Source organism: Rattus norvegicus, chromosome 17 (genome assembly GCF_036323735.1).
Source record: "Rattus norvegicus strain BN/NHsdMcwi chromosome 17, GRCr8, whole genome shotgun sequence".
NCBI lineage: Eukaryota > Metazoa > Chordata > Mammalia > Rodentia > Muridae > Rattus > Rattus norvegicus.
Genome location: NC_086035.1, coordinates 54,962,569 through 54,985,251, shown reverse-complemented (window position 1 = coordinate 54,985,251; position 22,683 = coordinate 54,962,569). Strand labels below are relative to the sequence as shown.

The following is a 22,683-nucleotide window of genomic DNA, read 5'->3' as shown; positions in this document are numbered from 1 at the left end:
TATTGAACTCCTTCTATTGATTTGTTCTTATTTGTCTTAGACCTTTTGGTACATCAACAAGTTATTTATTTCAGATTTTCTCTGACTTCTCATTATTAACCTTTTTTGAAGAATTTCATGTACAACATCATTTATATCCTCTAACACTTCCAACTCCTTGTGTCTCCTAACTTTCAAGTTCCTGACCTCTGTTTCTTTAATTATCATTGTCACAGACATCTAATAACTTCCCTCCTTTCCTTCCTACCTTCCTTCCTACTTCCTTCCTACCTTTCTCTGTTTCTGTCTCTCACTCTTTCTCTCTTTCTCTCCCTCCCCTCTTTCACACCCTCTCTCCCTTCCTCCCTCCCTCCTCTATGTATCTATATTCTATATTATGCTGAGTTTATTTCATGCTGTTTATATGTACAAATATTTAGGGCTGACCATTTGGGATTTTATAATGTATCAGAGGTATCTCCCTAGAGGAGAATTATTCTCCCTCTTAAGCAGCCAATAATTGCTTATAAATCTTCATCTAGAGAAGAGGTTCCATGAGGTTTCCTTTATTTATGTTGTCATATCAGCTGAAGTTGCCTTCATGTCAGTTCTGTTTAGGAAAGAACATAGCTAATATTTCACTGGTGCAATTAATTCCCCATCATACATTGTAGCAGACATCGTGGTCTTCTGGTTCTTACAACTCTCTGTTCCACTTTTTATAATGCCCCCTAGTCCTTAGGTTTAGGGGTTATTCTGTAAATGTGTCAAATGGCCCGGGCTTACTGCATTCAGTGTTTCTCTGTATTTTGGCCAGTTGTGGATTTCTATGGTAGATTCCATCTAGTGCAAATAGAATCTTCTTTGATAGTGGTTGCTATTTTCATCTGTGTGGATATGAGAATAGTTATTTAGAATGGTAGGAATTACACTTGTTTGGGAAACTAACAGTTATAGGTTCTCCTGTAGGGCCCATGACCTCACTATCCATAGGTAGCTGGCTATATTTAAGACTATCGGTATTAATTCATCTGATTGAGTGGAACTTAATTCTAATTAAGACTGTTGGATCCTTCCAACATAAAAGCCTTAGGTAGATATTGCCGTGCATATCCTTGTAGCATGAAATATAAAATATGAGTCCCACACTACTGCCGGCTTCTCTGGCCCTGGTGATCTCACTGCCTCATGGCTAACTAACCCCATGCAGCAACCACCCATCTTGTGGTTCTCTTGCTCTGGATTCTGTTCACATTCCCAGCCATCCATCCTGTGGTTAGCTGTCATGAATCCCCTTAACCAGGAAAAATCAAAACTCTAGAGGCTTGTAACTTTTTTTTTTATTATTTTTTTTTATTAACTTGAGTATTTCTTATATACATTTCAAGTGTTATTCCCTTTCCCGGTTTCCGGGCAAACATCCCCCTCCCCCCTCACCTTCCTTATGGGTGTTCCCCTCCCAACCCTCCCCCCATTGCCGCCCTCCCCCCATAGTCTAGTTCACTGGGGGTTCAGTCTTAGCAGGACCCAGGGCTTCCCCTTCCACTGGTGCTCTTACTAGAATATTCATTGCTACCTATGGGGTCAGAGTCCAGGGTCAGTCCATGTATAGTATTTAGGTAGTGGCTTAGTCCCTGGAAGCTCTGGTTGCTTGACATTGTTGTACTTTTGGGGTCTCGAGCCCCTTCAAGCTCTTCCAGTTCTTTCTCTGATTCTAGAGGCTTGTAACTTAGCAGTCAGATTTATATTAGTAAATTCTCAGGCTTGAGGTGAGCTGGCTTCTTTTTCACGCACGCGGCCGCAAGGTTAAGTCCCTTCCTCAGCCTAATCAGGTCATACAAGACAACTCGGTCAGGACATTTAGACTAACACAGGCATTCGTCTGCTTTTTTACCTTCACTGGCCACATGGTTTTAGAACAGGAATATTTTACTATCTTAGCTTTGATTTGTAAACCAAGAAATTCTTCCTCTCTTGCTCTTTTGCTCCTGCCCTCTTCCCCTCTGTCTTTTCTCTCTCCATTCCCTTCCCCCCTTCTCTCATAGCTGGCCTCTAATTTTTCTCTACTTCTCTCTTTTTTTCTCTTCTCCCTCTTAAACCTGTCCCCTTGTCTCTGCCATTCCAATAAGCTCCTCCACATGAAAAAAAGAAAGGAAAAAAAGGAGAGAAAGAAATTCTTTTTTATTTCTAACTTCATAATAGCAACCGTTGCCTAAACGTATAGCAGAATATTTGAAAAGTCCTGATTAACATTTTTTTTAGGGCATTAGATACCTAACGTACGTGACATACATTAAATTTTCATGTATGGAATCACTTAACATTCAACATAAACAAACGAAATGCTCATGCTGCCCTCCATAGGATGAGGGGACACTTAAAATCGGAACCTAAAATTTAAGTGGCTTGTATAAACATCTAAAAGCAGTATTTGTTATTTTGTTAAAAACTGGAAGTAATTCAGATACTTCTTGACTATTACTGACCTTGTGGTTCTGTGTCTTTCTACAAACTGAATGTAGTTCATAAGGAGACACATCTGTGTTCAGAGAAGTTTTGTAAACTTTTTATTTAGAGTTCTAGTGCTTCTGTACTAACTCACATCCAGACTATAAGTTTTATGTTTTAGCTTTTTTTTTTTTTTACAGTTCTAGGAATTGGAAAATAAATATTGCAGGGTTGTTTTGTTATTTAATACTCAATATAAGTTCTCTTGGTTTGACACTGAATTCTTTCCTTTTCTTTTTTGTATTTGCCAAAGTACTATGCCTCTAGACCATCCCATGAAATCCTTCCAACTTTTTTGTACATCTTAACATGTAAAAAATTAAGTTTTTGCCATTCAATACAGTAATATATCCTCTGAATATACTTGAACATGTGTAGAAGTTGAGTTGCTTGACAACAGCTAGTTGACAAGGGCTAGTTGAGTTGCTAGCCCTTTGAGAGATGGGTTTTCCATTTGCATAAACTGTTGAGAGGGATAAAACTGGTGCTGTAACTGCTGGGGTGCAGTGGTTTTTGCCTGAATTCTGTCTTGTGTTGGCTGCACTGGCTTAACTCTGGAAGCAGTAATTGACTGTTTTGTGTTCACATCAGCCTCAGAAGTGGAACAATGCTCATTTAATGTTGAGAATGTATTTTCTCTATCAAAATAAAAACTCTTTAAGAAAAACAAAAAAAAATAAATTTTCAAGCCACAAAATGCCTGCACAATAAACTCAAAACTCAATTGATATTAATACAAGCTACACACCTCGATGGGGCAAACGCTCCCTACTTAATATTTAATCATCTATCTAAGGAATCCCCAGTACTTACGGCTCTCAGGACTATGGGGTTTTGGCTTCTTTTCCTCTCCTATGGGTTCCATCTTGTCTCCCACTCTCTGTCCCTTCCTCTGTCTTTCTGTACTCATTTCTAAAACTCTCAGCCCGCCTTCCTTTTCCACTGTCCAATCACAGGCTCTCACCTTATCTTGTGCCTGCCCTCCCCTGCAGATAGACAGCAATCCACATATCTTTGTTGTTGTTTGCTGACTTTATAGCTCTGTAGAACTTCTAATTTCTTTTCTTCGAAGCTTGCATAGTGTCTTGCGATTCTACAAGACTTAGCTACTCTTAAAGGGAGCGACCTTCAGATTAGTTCTATCATTTTATCTAAGTCCTACATCCTAAGTACGTGATCTCTTCAGCAGTGGGACCTACTTTCAGTTTCTGAGGTAACATCAGAGCAACAAATAAGAGAATGCTTGTGGCATTTTTCTTTCTGGGGGTGTGTTACCTCACTAACTTTCATGTTTTGTAATTCCTTTCATTTGCCTGAATATCTTATGGTTTTATGTTTATTTACAGCTGAATAAAATTCCACTGCATATGTGTACATCTGCATTACCTATTCATCAGTTGACAGACATTTAGCTTGTTCCAATTTTAAAGCTGTTGTGAATAGTGTACACATGACTATGACTGAGTGAGCATCTGGGAAGCAGAATGTTGAGTCCTCTGGGTACAGGCTCAGCAGTGACATAGTTGAGTCAAAGGAGAGTTCTGCTCTTAGCTTTTTGAGACTTCTCCATACTAATTGGTGGCTGTACCAGTTTGCAATTCTACAGTTAATAAGGGTTCTCTTTTCCCCACGTCTTCACCATCATTTATTGTCAGATGTTTTCTCTTTTTTTTTCTTATTTAGTTTTTATTCATAATCATAAACTTAAATTTGCAACCCAGCTAGACTTGAAGGGAAATGAGGAAAATATGGAACCCAAAGAACTTTAGTGAGAGCAGAGATTACAGGGTATTGCAAGCAGATGTGGTGGGGGTGCTCTCCTGAGCTACAGAATGAAGGGTTTGATGGGTAAAATGCCCACACGTCAAAAGAAATTAGAGTTGTCCATAGTCGGAAATTGCTGGTCTTGCCATTCCTGGACTCAAAATGCTCCATGGCTTCCACAATGTTCATGCCTTCTTTCACCTTCCTAAAGACCACACGCTTGTCATCGAGTCACTCACTCAGTTTTGTCAATGCAGATAAAAAACTGGGAACCATTTGTGTTTGGTCCAGCATGTGCCATGGACAAGATGCCAGGACCTGTATGCTTCAGTATGAAGTTCTCATCCTCAAATTTCTCTCTGTAGATGGACCTGCTACCAGTGCCATTATGGCATGTGAAGTCACCACCCTGGCACGTGAATCCTGGAATAATTCTGTGAAAGGAGGAACCCTTATAGCCAAATCCTTTCTTTCCAGTGCTCTGAGAAACGAAAGTTTTCTGCTGTCTTTGGAACTTTGTCTACAAACAGCTCGAAGGAGACACGCCATCGGCCGTGATGTCGAAGAACAGGATTGACTATGTCTGCAGCAAGCAGTGAAAAGCGACAGGGCGTCTGCAAAGCCAGATGTTTTCTTATATAGACATTTATAGGTATAAACTTTTCTATTAGAAATGTTTTCATTGGATACCATAGGATCTGGTACGTTTTACAGTCAGTTCTAGGAAGTTTTAATCACTCTCATTCCCTTTCCAAGTTTCTTCAAAGAGCTATTCATTATTCAATACTTGTTTTCAAACTTCACAGGTTTTGCACATATTCTTTGTTTTCTTTTGCTCTTGATTTCTAGTTGTAGTCTTTCATGAACACAAAGACTGTAGGAATTTATTCTGATTTTGCTGTGTGGAGACTTGCTTTGTATCCTAAAATGTGATATATTTCAGAGATAGATCTGTGGGCTTCTGAAAAGAATATGTGTTTTGTAGCCTTTGGGCCAAATATTCTATAGCTGACAACCCCATTTGAAACGTAACATCCTTTGTATGTAATGTTACTTGGGTGATATCTATTAGTGAAAGTAGGGTGTTGAAATCAACACTCTTACGTTGAGGTCAGACTATATCTTTACACCCAGTATTATTATTTTTTTTATAAAACTAAGTGTGCTAATATTTGTTACATATAATTTTAGAGTTGTGATATCTTAATGATTAATTGTGCCCTTATTAATTATGTAATGACCTTATTCATTTATTTATTAATTTATTTCTTCTGACTAGTTTTGATGTCTGTATTGTTTTATTAGATTGCTACATCCACTTTTTATATTTTCATTTGATTAGATTATATGCTTTTATATGTTCAAAAAACAAAACCACCAAAAGTTTATTCAAAATAAGAATAAAATACTAAATTCTGGAAATATTCAATCAGGAGCATGCCTGGATGTAGGAACATGTTCAGATGACTCCAGGCACTAAATCCTATATGGGTTCATTTTATTTTTTGAGATTACCACATTTTTTCTATTTTCCTTCCTCCTTCCAAGTCCTCCTGACTCTTTAAATTTCATGACCCCCTGTCTTAGTGTTTTGTTTTTTTTCTGCTATGAACAGACATCATGACCAAAACTAATCTTATAAAGACAACATGTAATTGAGGTTGGCTTACAGGTTCAGAGGTTCAGTTCATTATCATCAAGGCCAGAACATGGCAGCATCTAGATGGTGCGGTGTAGGAGGAGATGAGAGTTCTATAGCATCAGTTGAAGGCAGCTAGGACTAGGGTATTAAAGCCCACTCCCACAGTGTCGTGCCTACTCCAACAAGGCCACACATCCAAATAGTGCCATTTCTGGTCCAAGCATATTCAAACCATCACAGTCCCTTTTCTCATCATGACCAAGGCAAATCTTATAAAGAAAACATTTAATTGAGGCTGGCTTACAGGTTCAGAGGTTCAGTCCATTATCCTCTGGTATGTCTCAGGATATAGTCTGTTCTGGGGAGCAGACTAGCTAGCAGTCTGTCCCAGCAGAAAGGGGCTCCTGTAATACTTAAACCATTTATTTTGTATTTTTTCTTTCTAGGCTTGCTACACTTATTCAAAATGCTCTTCACGAGACTTAACCAGAGAACAAAGTCTCTGCTGGACTTTTTTGAGTCATCCTTTGTCAATGCAATTAATATAAATCTCTTTACCTTAGACCAGGCAGACTCCAGACAAGGACAAAAAGCAGCCACATTCTTCACCAAAATACTACAAAAATAGTCTCTAGGCCATATTTTGAAATTCTTCTCCACTGAAACCTTTTGGGCCAGGACTGTATAGCTCAAATCATATTGAACAACAAAGTCTTCTATATACCTATTTGTATACCCATTAAGCTCATTCAAAGTGTTCTACTGCTTTCTGAAGTCCCCAAATCCACGTTCTTCCCAACAAAAGCATGGTCAGGCCTATCACAGCAATACTCCACTCCTGGTACCAGGAGTTCTGTCTTACGATTTTACTGCTGTGAACAGAAGTCATGACCAAGACAAGTCTTATACAGACAACATTTAATTGAGGCTTGCTTACAGGTTCAGAGGTTCAGTCCATTATCATCAAAGCAAGACCATGGCGGCATCCAGGCCATCATGGAGCAGGATGAGCTGAGAGTTCATCTTCATCTGAAAGCTGCTAGCAGAATACTGGCTTCCAGGCAGCTAGGGTGAGGTGCCTTATAGCCAACACCCACACTAATACACCTACTCCAACAGGACCACACCTTCTAATTGTGCCAGTCCCTGGGCTGAGCATATACAACCATCACACCCCCTTTTTAATAATTGTTATTACATGTAAATAAATATGTGTACAACCAATTATTTCTAAATGGAACCTATTCATTCCATATAATGATGCCTATATTAGTGTTTCCAGGGCTTACCATTTGGCAATGGACAAATCATTGGTGTACTTTTCTATGGAGAAGCCCACCTCTCCCACTTCCAGCTTTCCTCACTTGCCTCTAGTGTTTTGTGTAGGGTTAAGGCCCTATGGGCTTTTCTCTGTTCTTTTGGCATGCTCATTGGGGTCTTCCTTGTTCAGCTCATGTTTGGACAGTCATGTTAGTAAGGCTTTATGGATGGGGCTTATGACATCACCAGGAGACATCTCAGCAAACTGCTTGATCTTCTGATTTATTTCATCCCCCTTTTTTTCAATGTTCTCTAAGCATTAACTCCATGAGTGTTCTGTGGGTGTATCCATTGAGAATGGCGTTCACAACTATGCATTTTCATTGACTGCGCTTTTCTGTACTAGTCTCTATGTGTTCAAAGGAAAGTTTCCTTGATGAGGGGGAAGATTACCCTTATCTGTAAGTATAAGAAAAAGTGTTTATAGATTGTTGCTCAAGATTAGGCCAGTTTAGCCAGTTACTCTTTGTAGATTTTTTCTATAACTTCAATAGTACTGAATAGTTAGCTAGGTTTCCAATTCCAGGCAATATTTCCCTCTTGCTGAGTAGATATTAACTCTAATTACAGAGCTCTTGCTTCCTGCCAAGGTATGTGTGTCATTAGCACCACTAGTGATAATGGTCATTGTGATGGTTAATAGACACTGTAGCTGGATAGTATTGTTAGTTCTGTCCCTTCTTTGCATCATGCCTTCTGATACCGTGAAAGCTAGTCTTCAGGACATTCAGATAAGGGATTTACCTTCTACCTCTGAAGGGCAACCAAGGGCAACAGCAATAACTGTTTTGGTAGTCTCTTGAAGACACCTAGCCAACAACTCAAAAGGGAGCTTCTCATCATGCCTGGTATTAGGTTTTGGTCAGTGGTCTTTGACTCTTTGAGGCAGCATCATCTGCTTCCTGAGATGAGAAACATTTATTAAAACTACATGTGCATATGTGTATATGTAATTATATAATTATGTGTTCTTGATTTTTTAACAGTATAATTTTTCATAAATCCTACCTTTCATCTACCCTCCTCTTACCTTTTTCTGTATTTACCTCCCTACCTTTTCATTAAAGGCTCCCTTTCCCATCAGATCACTGTTAGTCCCCTTTGCCTCCTTACCCTTTTTCTGTATTCATCTCCCTCTCCTCCCTAAAGAGCCCTTGTTTCCCATTTTCTTGATCAAGTCACTTACATACTGCTATCTCCTCTCTTTTGCTCCTCAATCCCTTTATCCTGGCAATGGTACAATTTTCTTTCATGGTTTCTGAACCTTCTAAAGGTATATTCACATCTGAAGATTTAGAGCTAGGAGTCTCCATGACAGAGGACATGTAACATTAGTTTTTCTGGGTCTGGCTTACTTCATTCAATATGATCTCTAGCTTCATCCTTTTACCTGAGAAGTATATGATTTCATCTTTCTTTACCACTGAAAATATTCTATGGGGCATATGACCACATTTTCACTATCTTTATGGTTGCAGGGCATTCAAATTGTCTCATTTCCTACCTATTGTAAATAGAGAAGCAATGAATATGACTGGAAAAAGTATGTGTTGAGTAATTTAGAATATTTTTTTCTCATTCTTTTACCACAAAGTTGAGTTTGATTTGTCTCTGTGGCAGCAAAAAAAATCTCTGCCCATTAAATCAATCCATTAGGCTGTTTATTTCCTTAGAGAATTTAGACAGTTAATACTCATAATTATTACTGAAAAGTGTACATTAATTCCTGTTGTTTTGTTATGTTTATACTTTTCTTACTGTTATTTGCTCGCTTACTGCCCTAATGTTATTTATTCTACTCAATGCACTCATGAATGTGTTCTTTGGGAAAACTAATCAGTAACAACAACAAAATAAAGAAACTGGCAAGATGGCTAAACTGGTAAGAGTGTGTACTGCTCTTGTAGAAGACTTGAGTTTGGTTCCCAGCATCCATACTGGGTGGCTCCTACTGCAGGGAACGCACTGCCTCTGGCGACTGTGAGCATACGAATTCACCTGTACATGTTTAATTCACAGGCACGCACATACACAGAATTTGCAATAGAAAAAGGAGAAAAACAAAGCAGTCAAAGTTCACTCACAAAATTGACTGTCTTAGTTATGGTTTCTGTTGCCGCAGCAAAACCACTATAACTTATATGCAAGTCGGGAAGGAAACATGTTTATTCACCTTCACTTCCAGATCATAATCCATCATTTGAGTAAGTTAGAAGAGGAACTCAAGCAGGCTAGAACCTGGAGGCAGGAGCTGCTGCAGAAGCCATAGAGAGGTGTTGCTTACAGACTTGCTTTAGAAGATTTGTTCAGCCTGCTCTGCTTTCTTATAGAACCTAGGACCTCCAGCCCAGGGATGGTGCCACCGCCACAGGTTGGACCCTCCCCCATTAATCACTAATTGAGAACACACCTTACAACTAGATCTCATGGAAGCAATTTTCCCAACTGATGCTCCTACCCCTCTGATGACTCTACTTGTACCATGTTGACACATAAAAGAAGTTAGCACATTGCCTTTAGATATCAAATAAGGAAAATACAAGAATAGAGGGAAGAGACCTGCATCAGGGTTCTCTCTTGCCTGGTTCCTCTTCTGAGTGGTCTTTTATAGATCTGATAATCAATATTGGTCATGCCTCTGAGGATTATTTTCAGGGGTTGTAACATGTATATTTAGTCTATGTCTATGTGGTCCAGTCTAGACTATTAGTTCAGTTAAGAATTCCACCTAGCTGAACAGCACCTAGTTCTTAATTAGACTTTTGAACTTTTAAAAAAGTATTCAGAAGCCCAGGCTTCAAAGTATACTTCATTTAAAACTTGCTCTGGATTTCCAAAGTGTGTGATTCAGGGAGAGACTTTTGACTCCTAAACTGTCTGATGCAGGAGAATCTGATGAAAGAGGACTCTTTTAAAAGCAATTTTCTTGTGTATTTTTCCTTTGTTGCTCCACCATTCTACTCTCCTCCTTCTTGTTCCCTAAAATGTCTGTTACTAAAAGTACAGTGGGTACTTTTTTTTTGAGACTCTTTATCTTAAGTTATGGTTCTGACCTTTCCCAGTTAGTCTCTCATAGAGAGAAGAGAGTTCTCTAATTGGGACTATTGTCTCTGGAATAGATTCTAGATTCTAGACCATTCTCTTTTCACAACATTTTCTATTTTTAACTCTCTTACTGAATTTAATGCTTTCTTTCTTTTTTTTTTAACCTGACACTATATTTTGGGATGATGGCTCTACACTGATCCACAGTTTACTCCACAAAGGTCCCAGCAGTCCATGCATGGATATTATCTATCATTCTCTACAGCTAAATTTCCTCTTTCAAGCAAAGTATTGCTTTTGTGAATATCATTAGACCATTGTATTATTGACTTTTCTTGTTGCTATGACCAAATATCCAACAATAAGCAATTTCAGGGAGCAAATGTGCACTTTTAGCTCCCAGTTAAAGGGGTACAATCCTCCATGGGAAGGAGGCCATAGCAGTATGAGTAAAAGGCAAATGGATGCATTGCACATGCAATATTGAAGCAGAGAGTATGAACAGAAGGAATTGGACTTGGGGTATAAAACTTTTAGGCCCATCTGAAGGCTCCCTACTTTCTCTAGTCAAGCTTTACCTACTAAAGGTAACACAACCTTTCCAAACAGAACTATCGGCTGCAAATGAAGCATTCAAGTATATGAGTCTATGAGGAACATTACACATTCAAACCACCATACCTAGTAACATGTGAAGCTAGAATTTACTGATAAAAGTCCAAGAATTTTTATCATGGCCCTTTTCAGCAAGGTTAAGAACTGAGCTAAATGGCTAAAGGCAGTATTTATTTATTTATTTATTTATTTATTTATTTATTTATATTCATTCATTCATTCATTCATTTATGTCAGGCAAAAATGGATATTCATTCTCTAATCTTTCTTCAAACATCTTATGAGAAGTATAGTGCAGGTGCAGTATCAGACACTAGAAAAATACATTGTTGTAAGACACTAGAGAGCTGAAGGATAGGAATGGGAAGAGACTAGAAACAGAGTCAAGAAAGGGCCAAGGACAAGGTTCACCTGTGCTCCAGATGTAAACAATGAACAAATGTGAACTTAAAATATGGGCATTGAAAAAGAAGTGCTGACATTGGGGGAAAAATGAACGCTCTGAAGTTTCAGCACCGTAGAAGAGCTCTAACACATTACTGCCAGGATTTCATTCACTACATGCTTTATGCTTCATGTCAGCTATAGGAGCATTCTGTTCTTGAGATTGTAAAATTGCTGACTGATTGTTTTCTGGCCAGATTCTTTTTGCTGCATGCAAACTCTTTTCTTACAATCAAATCCAGGTTTCCTGTTACAGTTTGCTTTATATTCAGGTAGCATGTGGCCATCTGGAATGCTCAAACTTCCCACCCAGATAGTATATCTTCATGCTTCTTATGTATGGCATTGAAGGGGGGACTTGAAAGTAGCTTTAGCTCGTTCAGTAATTCTATTTTGCATTAAAAATGTAATTGGCTTTTTGAGAGAGCACGTGATGCACCTTTGTGAGTCTAAAAAAGAAAACTAAGGAGCCTGCTAAGCACCATGGTGGGGACAGTTGAACAAGTCAGAAATGCTTCCATAATTCTGAAGAGCATTATGGAAGTTGGAAGATCACTGGTTGAGTTGGGAATGAGACTATTAATTACATAGGAAAAGAGATGAGTGAGTGAACTGAGAAGTGATAATAGACTGAAGTCTGAAGAGAATAGCTGGCTGGATTGGGACAACAGGTATGACCAGGGAAGAACACCATTCATAACATTGGAGAGGAAATCGCTGAGTGAAATGGGAAGCAGATCACTTGCTAGAATGGGGAGAACAATGCTGAATGAACCAGGATGAGTACACTGACTATATTATGAAAGATATAATGGGAGGAATTGAAGCAGACAAGGACTGAATTAAGCAGGAAATCACCTGCTGAGTTGGGGAAGAGGATCACTGGCTGAGATGGTAGGAAAACCAATGCTTAAACGGGAAGGAGATTCCTCACTGGCAAAGGATTCATTCACAGAAGGACTAAGAACACTGATAACTGAAGCGGGACAGTGATTATTTCCTGAATTAGAAAGATCACAAATTGAATTGGGAAGGAAATACCAGAATAGATTGGGAAGGAGATAATTAATGAAATGGCACAGAGATCCCTGATGGAAATGAGGAAATGGTCATTGAATTCAGATCACTGACACACTTGGAAGGAGATCAATGACTGAATTTGGAAGGATGTCATTCAATGAAGTGGGAAAATGATCACTGAATGAATTGGGAAGATTATTGGCTGAACCTGGAAGTAAATAATTCACTGAAGGATAATACAGACTAATTAGGTAAGCAGATATCTGAATTGAAAAAAATCACTCACAGAACTAGGGAGAAAAATCCCTCCTTAATTGAAGAGATCATTGACAGAAATACAATGCAGGGGTCTGCAAGGAGCATTATTTGGGCAGGAGATCATTCACAGAATTTCAGAGGGGATTAGTTGCTGAAGTGGGAAGAAGATCTATGAGGTAGGACAGTGAATATTCCATGAATTAGGAAGAAGACCACTCACAGAATTGCAATGGAAGTCATTCAGTGACTTGGCAATAATTCTGACTGAATTGATAAAGAGATAAATAACTGAATTGAGACAGACAACAATGATGGAATTAGGAAGAAAATCACTCACTAAAGTGGTAGGAGATCAGTAATTGATATGAGATTATAATCACTCCCTGAATTAGGAAGGAGATTTCTCACTGAGTTGAGAAGGGAATTATTCAATAAGTTGGGAAGGATATCTATGATTGAAATGGAAATCATTGAAGTATGAAGGATATCAATCACTGAAATAGGAATATTCATGGTTAAATTCAGATGTAGCTATTGATTTTATTGAGAAGATCACTGATTTCATTTTCTAAGGAGATTACTCAATAAATTGGGGCTGAGATAACAAATGAAATTGAGAAGATTACTGACTGAATTGAGATTGAAATTATAGACTAAATTAGGAGTTAATTCATTAAGTTTGAAAGACACTGACTGAATTGGGGTAGAGATTGGAGACAGGGAGAGTGGAATTTACACAATCTTACCCAACCTGCATCACATACAACTTCTAGACATAGTCTTGATTGAATACCCTTTCTCCGATCCAGTCTGTTGAGTCTGCCTAATTCTAGTCAACCTTTACCCTCTGAAATCCCCAGACAAATCTTAGTTTATCCTATTTGCCAGCCCAATATGACAACCACTGCCTGTGATATTCCCAAAGTCCAAGGACCACTGATGCTAACATTGTATGCTGGCCATCAAACTCAGAAAAAGTATCTGCTATAGTTGATGAAGAAAGAAAAATATTTCCATGATATATGCAAGCTTATTGAATTCAAGTCCACCAAATCAACCTTTCAGAGGATACTGAAAACATTTCAGATTGAAAAGGGGAGTAAGCTTAGTCAAGAGACTATAGAAATAATGATGCTATAGTTGAGAAACACATAGTACAACTAAAATAACTAGCAAAAAATACCAAACAATAAAATGACTAGAACAAGCTTTGAATAATAATTTTAAAGATTATATATTTCATAATATATCTTTCATAATATAGTCAGTGCACTCATCCTGGTTCATTCAGCATTGTTCTCCCCATTCGAGTCAGTGATCTGACTCAGCGATTTCCTCTCCAATGCTATGAATGGTTCTTCCCAGGTCATACACTGTTGTCCTAATCCAGCCAGCTATCCTCTTCAAACTTCAATCTATTATCACTTCCTCAGCTCCCTAACTAAAATGTTTAGCCTAATACATTAAGAAACAAAATTTATCTTTCCATTGTCTGTAAGAAACTCAGCGTTAAAGATGGACACCATCATAAAGTGAAAGGATGGAAAATATTATCCCAAGAAAAGGAATCTAGGAAAGATGATGCTGTTGTTATTTTAATACCTGACGAAATAGACATCAGACTAAAACTAATCAGAAGAGATAGAAAATAATTAACCAAGAAGATTGCAAATTAAACATATATGTGCCAAGCTCTGGTTTACCCAATTTCATAGGAAACATACTACTAGAATTAGAGACACGGAATAACATCAACCAGATGATAGTAGTTGATTTCAATACTTACACAGAAACTCTAGAAACAACTAGAAATTTTGCAAAGGTAAAAGTTGATCTTCCACATGAGCCAGCTATGCCACCTGCTGAGATACGTCCAAAGGGCTCAACATCCTACCTTTAAATGTAGTTTATAGCCCCTTATAAAAAAAGCATTTTTTTGTAGCAGTTAGAGACATTACAGAAAGTCACAAGTGGTCAAAATTCATAAAACTGATCATTAGATTCCTAGCCGCATAGATACATCTACAGTACAAAGGTTACATATAAGGCTCAGTCAGGAAACATAATGGAGGGAGGAGAAAGTTTGTAAAAGCAAGAGGACCAGTACATGTGCTGTAAGACTTGTCTTATTTATATGACAGGGAGAGTGCATCAGTGAATTTTCAACAATATGGTTGCTTGCCTAAGACTGAGACAATGATAACATCAGTTGATGTGACAACATGGAGGAAGTCTCAGGGAGACACACCTTAAATGAAAAGATAGAGGTTAAAAATGATTGCTAAGAGAGGAAGAGTTAATCTCCCCAGGGATGAACCCCCTAATTGTTATTCAAAAGAGGCCATGACTTTTAGAGTGATCAGGGGATTTGAGTGGTGCACAAAGGGGGGAGGGTTGACAGAGAAGAGGGGTAGGTAAACAACATAAATACTGTACTCACATGAAATCCTACAAAAAAGTTAAGAACATTGAATGAGGAATGAGAGGATGAATTAGGAAACAGATTCTTGACCTGTGATTAAATTAGGAAGATCACTGACTGAATGACATGAAGACACTGAATTGTATATACAACAATGAAGGAACTGAGGAGAACACACACTGTAGGGGACAGAGATCCCTTATTGAATCCTGAAGGTTATCACTGGCTCAGTTGGGACAGTCCAAAATGACTGGATTGTGAAGGAGATCACTGGTGGAATTGGAAAGTATATCAATGTCTGTGTTGGAATAGAAGAAAATGACTTAATTAAGAAGATCATGCACTGATTTGGGAAGATTGCTCACTAATAGGGGAAGAAATCTATGACTGCAGTGGGAAGGAGATCACTCAGTGAACTGTAACAGAGATCTCTTGATTGTAAAGGAGATCACTGACTATCTGAGCTAGAACAGACAATAATAAATGAATTGGGCAAATCTTTTACCAGTTGTGAAGTGACCTAGTAAGGAAGAAGATTATTCACAGGATTATCAAGGGGATCATGTTTAAATTGGGTTATAGATCACTGGTTGAATTCAGAAGGAAAGCAGTTAATTGAGATTATCATTGACTGTATCGGGATGGGCATGACTGAGTGAAATAGGAGTATGTTCACTGACTGAACTGGAAGAGAGATTATTGACTAAATTTCAAAGACTTATTATTGAATTGTGAATGAGACAGTGACTCACTGAATTGTGAAGAAACTCACTGAATTGAAGAAAATAATTTCATCGATAAGGAAATCACTGTCTGAATTGACAGGGAGTTCTCTGAATTTGAAAGGACATCAGTGACTGAATAGGGAAGATCATGGATTGAATTGGGTAGCTCACTGATTGAATTAGAAAGGTGTTTTAGTTACTTTACAGCTGCTGTGATAAAACACCCTGACAAAGAAAGCTTATAGAAGAGTTTGTTTAGGCTTAGTGTTCCAGTAGGTCAGAGTCCATGATGGCAGGATAGAGATAGCAGGTGACAGGAATGTAGCTTGAGCAAATTTAGAGGTTATTTGTGTAGGGTCTTTCTCTAAGAGCACACTTCCTTTTATTCCAGTGCAGAACAACAAGTCTATGTTAAGGGTGCTAATCTTATCTCTTTCAGCACAAGTCTTAGCTGCAGTATTATTTGCCAATTGGCTGGTTCTTTCCAAATATTATTTTGGTTCTTTCTTCCCATTTGCTCTTTTATATTGTAGTCTTGCATAACAGTGGTTACTAATAACCACTAGACTCTATTAGGTTGTTTTGAACTCTCTGCCAAAATAATTAGCACATTACTTTTAGATTAGCCTCAGGCAATTTTTTAGACAAGAACAAAATTAACCAAATCCTTTGCTATCATATGAATGGGCTTTCCCAGGTGGAATTACATTCCTGCATTCCTTTGAAGGCCTAAACTGAGCTTCACTGAGTCACTATTGCTTTCTACAGTATCTTGCAGGCTCCTACTAGGATAATCCATTAAGCCATGGTTACAGAGTTTAACTGCTTTTCTGGGTCAAAGTTCCAAAGTCTTCTATATTCTTCCAAAATACAAGGTCTGGCCTTCACAGTAATATCCTATTCTCTGGTACCAACTTCTGAGTTAGTTACTTTTCTATTGCTATGATTAAAAAAACAAACAAACAAACAAACAAAAAAACATGGCCAAGTCAACTCGTAGAAGAAAGATTTTATTTGAGCTTATGGTTCCACTGTGATGGAGTCAATGGTGGTGGGGCAGAAATCAGCCACAAGGAATGAAGCAGTAAGCTGAAAGCTCACATGCTGAACCACAACTATGCCTGTAAAAATAGTCTGTGACATATTTCTGCAGGATGGCTGTACCTTCTGAACCTATTCAAACAAGGCCAACAACTGGGGATCAGGTATTTAAATGCCTAGGACTATAGGAGATATTTATTGAATTCCACCTCAGAAGGAGAACACTGATGAATTGGAAAGAAATCACAGACTAAATTGGGAAAGAGGTTACTGACTGAATTTCTAAGGAGATAAATAACTAACTAGGTTGGGAAATCAATCACTGAAAGTATTCAGAAGATAATCATTGACTTATTTGAAAAATATGTATCTGACTGAATTTCAGCATAAAAATTATCTACTGAACCTTCTGATCAGCTAAATGGAAAGATTGCTGAATAAATTGGGAGGTTCATAGGCTGAATTTGGAAAGACATAATGACTGAATTGGGAAGTACATTAATCACTGAATTTGGAAGGATAACACTCACTGTATTGGGCTGGACACTGACTGAATTAGGAATGTGATTTCTGAGTGAGTTAGGAAGAACACTAACTATATTGGGAAATACTTCACATATTAAATTGGGACAGAGATTACTAATTAAATTAGCAACTTAATTAAATTAAGACAAATATATGTAATGATAATGAATCACTTAAAGAATTCAGAGGGTGATCATCGTTTGAATTGGAAAGGAAGGAGATCACTGACAATTTAGGGTACTACTTGATTTAGGAAGCAGATCAGTGACTCTATTGGAAAGGAGGTCAGGGGAAACAAATTAATGACTAGAGTGGGCAAGAGTTCACTAACTGATCTTAATAGGATATCAGTGATTGAAATGGGAAGATCAGTGACTGAATTTGAAGGAAGTTCATTCACTTCAGGAATATATCACTAGAAAATTATCACTGAGCTAGAAATTAGGAATTGGGAATTGGGAATCACTGAGGGAATTGGGAAGTAGATCACACTGAAATCTGGAAGTAGACCATACTGACTTGGGAAGAAGATTGCACTGACTTGGGAAGTACATCACACTGAATTATGAAGATCACCAAGTGAACGGGGAAAGGATTGCTGAGTTAGGAAGGAAACTAACTATTGAATCGAAAAAAAAATCACTGACTGAATTGGGGAAAAATCACTACCGAATTAGGAAGGCGATCACAGACTACATTTAAGTATTCTTAACCTTACTTAACTAATTCTTCAACATTCTCTGAACTAGGAAGATCGGTAATTACATCGAGAGTGCAATTACTGACTGAATTGGGACTGAAGTAAATTACTGGTATTTTTTGAAAGGGTAAATAGTTGTCAAGTATTTAGGGAAAAGTTCTGTTGCCATTGTAAAAATTGTGTGGAAAATAATAGCAATGGTTTTTATTATAAACATTGAATAACACCTAAAACCAGTTGTTGAACTCATTTGCTTAGAAGTACTTTCTATCTTAGGTCAGGTTTTAGCTCACCCATACTGTGCTTTTACATGCACCAGCTTTGAGATCAATTTCCACAAAAGTCAAAATTATTTTATGTTCTCTCCAGTTCAAGTGCAAAACACTATTTGAATGACTAACATACACACACACACACACACACACACACACACACACACACACACATATAGTACAAAGATATACACAATATATGTACTACATACACATTCCTATTTAGCATGCATATAAGCACAATTCCAGAAATATATACATAGATACATTAAGTATGGACATGTATAACATAAACTAATATGTAAACATTCACACAATAACATTAATATGTAAACATTCACATACATAAAAATTTGCACATATAGCACATAAATACACACATGTGCACACATATTATATACTCTTATCCACTAAGCCATCCTTCCAAACTGTATTTTCTAGCTTTCAATCCAAGTTTCCCTAAGGTATTTCATGTTTTTTTCACTGGGCTGGATCTACTCAGCTGTGGCAATAAATATTTAAGAAAGACTATTGTTATCAGAAGTAGCTGCTCTCTCAGAATCAAAAAGAATCCTTGTCCTGTCCCAAAGCCATGTGACAGTTTCCTGTGGATGAGAGAAAGGCTTGGAGACTATGGGCTCTAAGCTCCTTGCATTGTGGAGGTCTCAAATCGACTCAATAAGTTAATCAGACTTTTAATCTAAACACCACACCTGGGCAGAAGCCTGAAGAAAAATCTGGCTGCACAATATCCTACTCTACCCTGAGAACATAGGACTATTTCTTTATCTGTTGCTGTCTGTTTTTGTCCTCCCTTATTGGAGTGTCATCACTCATAGGAGTCTAATTTCTCTTTGCATCCAAGCAAACACACAGACATTTCGAATGAAGAAAAATTTGTATTACACCAACAAGGCATAAAGGGCCATGGATTATCAAAGGAAAATATAGTTTTGCCAGAAATAAATTAGATTCTTAGGTCATATAATAATTTCTTCCAGATTGCTGATAAATCCTGAAATCCTCTACCATTAAAGATTTTCTAATCTCTAGCACAAAACAAAATAAAAAGCAATTACAAGTCTTCTTAGGACTAAGTGGTTATTGTAGGAACTGGATTCCAAACTAGTCATTAATCATCCATCCACAGTATAGGAAAATTAGAAAGCACAATCCAGTACCATAAAAGTGGGTCTGCAGGAGGAGGTGTAGGGGGAGGTGCTGATCCCCTAATTGGTTCTTGGTTGTGTTAATAAAGAAGGCTGGAGCTAATTGTTGGAAGAAGGATAAAGGTGGGACTTCTGGGTCCCAGGAGGAAAAGGGGATTTGAGGAAAGGAGGGCCCTTCTGGCCAGGTTTTGGAGCCAAAAGCATACAACAATCATGTAAGATCTTGGAGTAGCTAGAACTGGCCCCGTTTGCCACTGGTGGATGGCTGACATAGGCTGGCTGATAAGGTTAGGAGATTCTGGGCCCAGCAATTGTGCTTTTTGTCACGTTTTAAAATAAGAAAGTTGTGTAGTGTTTTCCATCCATGGGGCTAAGGTGGGCAAAGAAAGAGAGAAACTGAAGCAGTAGATGTCAGCTTGGTGAAGCTAGCCAGGAAGGCCTGGGAGGGCAATCCCAGCTCCAGGGAAAGATAGTAGCTGGCAGGTGATGGAGTTAAACCTGGAGGAACAGGCAAATTGAGAGTGAGGCCAGCAGCTGCTGATCCTCAGAGCTAAGGGGGTAGCAAGAGTCGTGGTCCTATGAAAGGTGGTAGTGTGATTTTTAAAATTACATGCAACATTCAACAAAGAGGCAGCAATTAAAATCATTGCTTAAAACCAGGCTCTGATCCTAGGGCATCTACACTATAATCTTCTCTTTTTCCTTTTCATTCATGAAAAAGAAGGGCAAGCATTTGGGCATGCTGACTCAGAAATATGGAGAATACTTCAGGCAGTAATAAGTGCATTAGCCAGAGAGGATCTTCTCTATATGAGAGCCATCCCTGCCACTATTGTTTACTGAAAACAACAGAAGATGTCACTGTGTGCTCTTCTCTTACCATTTATGTGTCTCATTCTTAAGAACATCTGCTAAAATTACATCACACCTAACATTAGTCAGGGAGTAGCCTATGTTCTTATGAGATACTTCTCTTTTGCTCCTGCTGCCTTACTTCCTTTACCAGATGAATCAGAAGATAATAAACCTGACTTCACTCAGATGACAAATAGACTTCTTTCCCATAGGAGGGGTTTGTTGGAGAAATCTGTCAAAATAAATAATTGATTTTATTAATTGATGGTTTGTATTTATGTGCAATTACTGCCAATCTTGTTGTAACCCTGGAATTAAATCTGTGCAGTTGGCTGAACTCATAGCCTTCACCAGAGCTCGCCATTGAGTCCAAAGCAAACAAGCTAGCATTTATACAGGCAGTGACTAATGCACCTGGAGTGCTATACCACCATGGCATACTGTGGAGGGAGACAAAGAAGAATTTATGACTTCCTCTGGGCTGTCATTTTAAAATAGTCATCAGATTTCAGAATTACTGGATGATATCCATTTGCCCAAAAAGTAGCCATCATTAAAATTCCAGGACATTCTAAAACAAACACTAAATATGCAAAGACTAATATTTTGGCATATAATGAAGCAAAAAGAGCCACACTACACAGAACTGCATGCACCAAGAGAATCTGTCCTGCTAATTATGGCTACTCAATATCTTTCCTTCTCCTTTAGACTCAACAAATGGCATCACAAGAAAAAGACACCTGATAATATGGTTAGAATCTTACAAAATAATTCTTAGCTGTGCCCAAATGGAAGGCCCAACTAAATAATACCCATAAGTTGGAATTGTAATACATACAGAATCTAACTCATTAGACAACAGAAAAAGGATCGCTTGGTAAACTATAAATTTTGGAAGACCTCTTCAACAATAGCTTATAAGTTATACTTAATATTTCCTATTTGTCCCAAACACAACCCTAGTAAGTCATTTTGTAGGACACAATGTCATTTCCCTTTACTGAACCTGCCATTTGAAACTCGACAATTTGATTATATTCAAATGTCTCCAACACAAGAATGTAAATTTGTCTTTGTGCTAATTTGGATATTTTACCATTGGATCAGAATCTTCCCTTGTGAGGAAGCCAGTGCCTTACCTATAAGAATAATTCTATCAGAAACAAATACTTCTACTTGGGGCATTTCTGTTGAATTGCATGGTGATTATGGAATTTATTTTACTGGACAAGTATGTAAATTATCTGCAAAATTTCGTCTATTATGCAACATTTTCACTGTGCCTACCATCTTCAACCCTCTGGAATGTTTGAGTTAACAACTGGCACTATAAAAATTGTTGTTAACCAAAGCTCCCATTAGCTCTCATAACCCTTAGATCTACCCCCCTTTTCAAAACATCGTGTCTCCTTTTGACGTGTCTTCTCTATGTCCTGTAAGATATGAAGGATTATATGGGCCATTTCTTCTAAAGGGAGATATTGTACATTATTTCAATGAACTTAGGTAAATTTTAGGTAGAAATTCAATATAGTTGCAGAACGTTTCCACAGGGAGCTCCTGGGAGATGACAAACTAAACAAACTAAAGTCAGGTGATTTTGTGTTTGGAAAAGAAATGACAAGAAACACTGCCTTCAGCTTCATTGGAAAGGACCTCATCAGGTACTTAAATTGCTTTCTTTGTTAGAGTTTATATTTCCCACATCAAACACACATCAGCTTCTCCTGAGGACTCAGCCATATGGATTTCAGAAGGGCTGGATGATACTCATCTTCAAACTCCAAACCCTAACCCACACAGATGTCTGTGTATATATTCTAGCAAGTTTCTGAGAAGCCTAAAACTTAGTATAGGATATTTCCATTAGATGCTAAATACAATGCTGTTCTGAAGAGTTTTTAAATTATTCCCTTTTCTTAATCATGTTTTGTTTGCTTACCCAAATCTTGTAACTTACTTGAACTGACTCTTCATGGTTGGATATATAAGAATTTTAATAGCTCCAAATATTAAATATATATTAATTAAATTATATATGTTAATGTGGGAGTTAAACCACTTTGGTGGGTCACACGAGTGTACCTGCCTAAGAGTTCTCTGGCTTCTCGAATGAGAGACACACACATGCCAGCTAATTTTGATAGCCTTGATTACCTTAATGGCTGGGTATTTTTAAATTTCCCTATGGCTAACAAACACCGCCTCTAGTATTCCTGAGTTAATATCTTAAAAATCTGTATTTCTTCTCTGCTACTCTAGACTCAACTGGGGAAGTGACCTCTAGGACCATTTTCCTGGATTCTTACATGCTGGCGGGTCTTTACCGTCATGGCAATCCTCTGTCTCTCCTTTCTCTCCAGGCCCCTCACTTGT

The 22,683-nt window shown here is 38.0% G+C and overlaps 1 pseudogene; it reads right to left on the bottom strand.

Moving 5' to 3' along the window:
* Nucleotides 1–4,361: 4,361 nt before the first annotated feature.
* On the bottom strand, nt 4,362–22,640 carry Ppia-ps2 (peptidylprolyl isomerase A, pseudogene 2; annotated as a pseudogene).
* Nucleotides 22,641–22,683: the final 43 nt, after the last annotated feature.